This window comes from Arachis hypogaea, chromosome 13 (assembly GCF_003086295.3).
Source record: "Arachis hypogaea cultivar Tifrunner chromosome 13, arahy.Tifrunner.gnm2.J5K5, whole genome shotgun sequence".
Taxonomy (NCBI): Eukaryota; Viridiplantae; Streptophyta; class Magnoliopsida; order Fabales; family Fabaceae; genus Arachis; species Arachis hypogaea.
In genome coordinates, this window is record NC_092048.1 from 85,855,063 (window position 1) to 85,860,121 (window position 5,059).

Genomic DNA, 5,059 nt, shown 5'->3' on the forward strand with positions numbered 1-5,059 from the left:
TTTTCAAAAACAATTTTCGAAAATCACTAACTCTTTTTCAAAAATAATTTTCGAAAATTCTCTCTCTCTCTCTCTCTGAGTTCAGATTTTCTCTTCTTCTTTTCTTCTACTCTTCCTTTCTTCCACTCACCTAAAGGGAACCTCTATACCTGGGCAAAAAGGATCCCTATTATTATTATTTTTCTGTTCCCTCTTTTTCATATGAGCAGGAGCAAGGACAAGAATATTCTTGTTGAAGCAGATCCAGAACCTGAAAGGACTCTGAAGAAGAAACTAAGAGAAGCTAAATTACAACAAACCAGTAAGCACCTGTCAGGAATTTTCGAACAAGAAGAGGAGATGGCAGCCGAAAATAATAATAATGCAAGGAGGATGCTTGGTGACTTTACTGCACCTTATTCCAATTTACATGGAAGAAGCATCTCCATTCCTGCCATTGGAGTAAACAATTTTGAGCTGAAACCTCAATTAGTTTCTCTGATGCAGCAGAACTGCAAGTTTCATAGACTTCCATCTGAAGATCCTTTTCAGTTTTTAACTGAATTCTTACAGATATGTGATACTGTTAAGACTAATGGAGTAGATCCTGAAGTCTACAGGCTCATGCTTTTCCCTTTTGCTGTAAGAGACAGAGCTAGAGTATGGTTGGACTCTCAACCTAAGGATAGCCTGAACTCTTGGGATAAGCTGGTCAAGGCTTTCTTAGCCAAGTTCTTTCCTCCTCAAAAGCTGAGTAAGCTTAGAGTGGATGTTCAGACCTTCAGATAGAAAGAAGGTGAATCCCTCTATGAAGCTTGGGAGAGATACAAAGGACTGACCAAAAAGTGTCCTTCTGATATGCTTTCAGAATGGACCATCCTGGATATATTCTATGATGGTCTGTCTGAATTAGCTAAGATGTCATTGGACACTTCTGCAGGTGGATCCATTCACCTAAAGAAAATGCCTGCAGAAGCTCAAGAACTCATTGACATGGTTGCTAACAACCAGTTCATGTACACTTCTGAGAGGAATCCTGTGAGTAATGGGACGCCTCAGAAGAAGGGAGTTCTTGAAATTAATACTCTGAATGCCATACTGGCTCAGAACAAAATATTGACTCAGCAAGTCAATATGATTTCTCAGAGTCTGAATGGAATGCAAGCTGCATCCAACAGTACTCAAGAGGCATCTTCTGAAGAAGAAGCTTATGATCCTGAGAACCCTGCAATAGCAGAGGTAAATTGCTTAGGTGAACCTTATGGAAACACCTATAACTCATCATGGAGAAATCACCCAAATCTCTCATGGAAGGATCAACAAAAGCCTCAACAAGGCTTTAATAATGGTGGAAGAAACAGGTTTAGCAATAGCAAGCCTTTTCCATCATCCACTCAGCAACAGACAGAGAACTCTGAACAAAATATTTCTAATTTAGCAAACTTAGTCTCTGATCTATCTAAGGCCACTGTGAGTTTCATAAATGAAACAAGGTCCTCCATTAGAAATTTGGAAGCACAAGTGGGCTAGATGAGTAAAAGGATCACTGAAATCCCTCCTAGTACTCTCCCGAGCAATACAGAAGAAAATCCAAAAGGAGAGTGCAAGGCCATTGAAATGACCATCATGGCCAAAACCACAAAAGAGGAGGAGGACGTGAATCCCAAGGAGGAAGACCTCCTGGGATGTCCAGTGATCAATAAGGAGCTTCCCTCTGAGGAACCAAAGGAATCTGAGACTCATCTAGAGACCATAGAGATTCCATTGAACCTTCTTATGCCATTCATGAGCTCTGATGAGTATTCCTCTTCTGAAGAGAATGAGGATGTTACTGAGGAGCAAGTCACCAAGTACCTTGGTGCAATCATGAAGCTGAATGCCAAATTATTTGGTATTGAGACTTGGGAAGATGAACCTCCCTTGTTCACCAATGAACTGAGTGATCTGGATCAACTGACATTGCCTCAGAAGAAACAGGATCCTGGAAAGTTCTTAATACATTGTACCATAGGCACCATGACCTTTGAGAAGGCTCTATGTGACCTTGGGTCAGGGATAAACCTCATGCCCCTCTCTGTAATAGAGAAACTGGGAATCTATGGGGTACAAGCTGCTAAAATCTCATTAGAGATGGCAGACAATTCAAGAAAACAGGCTTATGGACAAGTAGAGGACGTGTTAGTAAAGGTTGAAGGCCTTTACATCCCTGCTGATTTCATAGTCCTGGATACTGGGAAGAATGATGATGAATCCATCATTCTTGGAAGACCCTACCTAGCCACAGCAAGAGCTGTGATTGATGTTGACAGAGGCGAACTAGTCCTTCAACTGAATGAGGACTCCCTTGAGTTTAAAACTCGAGGTCATCCTTCTGTAAACATGGAGAGGAAGCATAAAAAGCTTCTCTCAAAACAGAGTCAACCAGAGCCCCCACAGTCAAACTCTAAGTTTGGTATTGGGAGGCCACAACCAAACTCTAAGTTTGGTGTTGAACTCCCATATCCAAACTCTAAGTTTGGTGTTGGGAAGTCTCAACAATGCTCTGAACATCTGTGAGGCTCCATGAGAGCCCACTGTCAAGCTATTGACATTAAAGAAGCGCTTATTGGGAGGCAACCCAATTTTTATTTATCAAATTTTATTTTTCTTGTTCTTTCATGTTTTATCAGGTTCATGATCATGTGGAGTCACAAAATAAATATAAAAATTAAAAACGGAATCAAAAACAGCAGAAGAAAAATCACACCCTGGAGGAGGATCTCACTGGCGTCTAAACGCCAGTAAGAAGCATCTGGCTGGTGTTCAACGCCAGAACAGAGCATGGTTCTGGCGCTGAACGCCCAAAATGGGCAGCATCTGGGCGTTTGAACGCCAGAATTGCACCCTGGAGAAGAGCTGGCGCTGAACGCCCAGAACAAGCATGGTTCTGGCGTTCAACGCCAGAAATGGGCAACAAATGGGTGTTCAACGCCCAGAACAAGCACCAATCTGGCGCTGAACGCCCAGAGTTGTGTGCAAGGGCATTTTGCATTCCTAATTTGGTGCAAGGTTGTAAATCCTTGAACACCTCAGGATCTGTGGACCCCACAGGATCCCCACCTACCTCCACTCACTTCTTCTCACCCCTCTTTCACACAATCCTATAAACACTCTTCCCCAAAACTCTTTACCAATCACCTCAATCTGTCTTCCCTATCACCACTTCACCACTCACATCCATCCACTCTTCCCCATAAACCTACCTCATAAACTTCACCTACCTTCAAAATTCAAAATCAATTTCCCACCCAAACCCACCCTATATGGCCGAACCTTACCCCCCTCCATTCCCTATATATAGCCCTCCATTCTTCCTCATTTTCACACAACACAACCCTCTCTTCTCTTCTTGGCCGAATACACCCCTCCCCCCTCTCCTCCATATTTTCTTCTTCTTCTTCATCTATTCTTTCTTCTCTTGCTCGAGGGCAAGCAATATTTTAAGTTTGGTGTGGTAAAAGCATAAGCTTTTTGTTTTTCCATTACCATTGATGGCACCTAAGACCGGAGAATCCTCTAGAAAAGGGAAAGGGAAGACAAAAGCTTCCACCTCCGAGTCATGGGAGATGGAAAGATTCATCTCCAAAGCTCATCAAGACCACTTCTATGATGTTGTGGTCAAGAAGAAGGTGATCCCTGAGGTCCCTTTCAAACTCAAGGGAAATGAGTATCCGAAGATCCGACATGAAATCCAAAGAAGAGGTTGGGAAGTTCTAACAAACCCCATCCAACAAGTCGGCATCCTAATGGTTCAAGTGTTCTATGCCAATGCATGGATCACTAAGAACCATGATCAAAGTAAGAACCCGAATCCAAAGAACTACATTACAATGGTTCGGGGGAAATACTTAGATTTTAGTCCGGAGAATGTAAGGTTGGCGTTTAACTTGCCTATGATGCAAGGAGATGCACGCCCCGACACTAGAAGGGTCAACTTTAATCAAAGGTTGGACCAAGTCCTCATGGACATATGTGTGGAAGAAGCTCAATGGAAGATTGACTCCAAAGGCAAGCCGGTTCAACTAAGAAGACTGGACCTCAAGCCTGTAGCTAGAGGATGGTTAGAGTTTATCCAATGCTCCATCATCCCCACTAGCAACCGATCTGAAGTTACTGTGGATCGGGCCATCATGATTCATAGCATCATGATTGGAGAGAAAGTAGAAGTTCATGAAGTCATCTCCCTTGAACTCTACAAAATAGCCGAAAAGCCCTCTCCTTGGGCAAGGCTAGCTTTTCCTCATCTTATTTGCCATCTATGTTACTCAGTTGGAGCTTTCATAGAAGGAGACATTCCCATTGAGGAAGAGAAGCCCATCACTAAGAAAAGGATGGAGTAAGCAAGAGAGCCCATTCATGGATCTCAAGAGACGCATGAAGCTCATCACCATGAGATCCCGGAGATGCCTCAAATGCATTTTCCTCCACAAAACTATTGGGAGCAAGTCAACACCTCCCTAGGAGAATTAAGTTCCAACATGGGACAATTAAGGGTGGAACATCAAGAGCACTCCATCATCCTTCATGAAATGAGAGAAGATCAAAAAGCAATGAGGGAGGAGCAACAAAGACAAGGAAGAGACATAGAAGAGCTCAAGGACATCATTGGTTCCTCAAGAAGGAAATGCCATCATCACTAAGGTGGACTCATTCCTTGTTCTTACATTCTCTGTTTTTCGTTTTCTATGTTAAGTGCTTATCTAAGTTTGTGTCTTATTACATGATCATTAGTAGTTAGTAACTATGTCTTAAAGTTATGAATGTCCTATGAATCCATCACCTCTCTTAAATAAAAAAATGTTTTAATTCAAAAGAATAAGAAGTACATGAGTTTCGAATTTATCCTTGAACTTAGTTTAATTATATTGATGTGGTGACAATACTTTTTGTTTTCTGAATGAATGCTTGAACAGTGCACATGTCCTTTGAAGTTGTTGTTTAAGAATGTTAAATATGTTGGCTCTTGAAAGAATGATGACAAGGAGACATGTTATTTGATAATCTGAAAAATCATAAAATTAATTCTTGAAGCAAGAAAAAA

At 41.7% G+C, this 5,059-nt stretch overlaps 1 non-coding gene across 1 annotated transcript; it reads right to left on the bottom strand.

Moving 5' to 3' along the window:
• Positions 1–735: 735 nt before the first annotated feature.
• Positions 736–843, bottom strand: LOC112739912 (small nucleolar RNA R71). Its single transcript, XR_003170847.1, has one exon. It is a non-coding gene; the product is annotated as a small nucleolar RNA R71 (small nucleolar RNA).
• Positions 844–5,059: the final 4,216 nt, after the last annotated feature.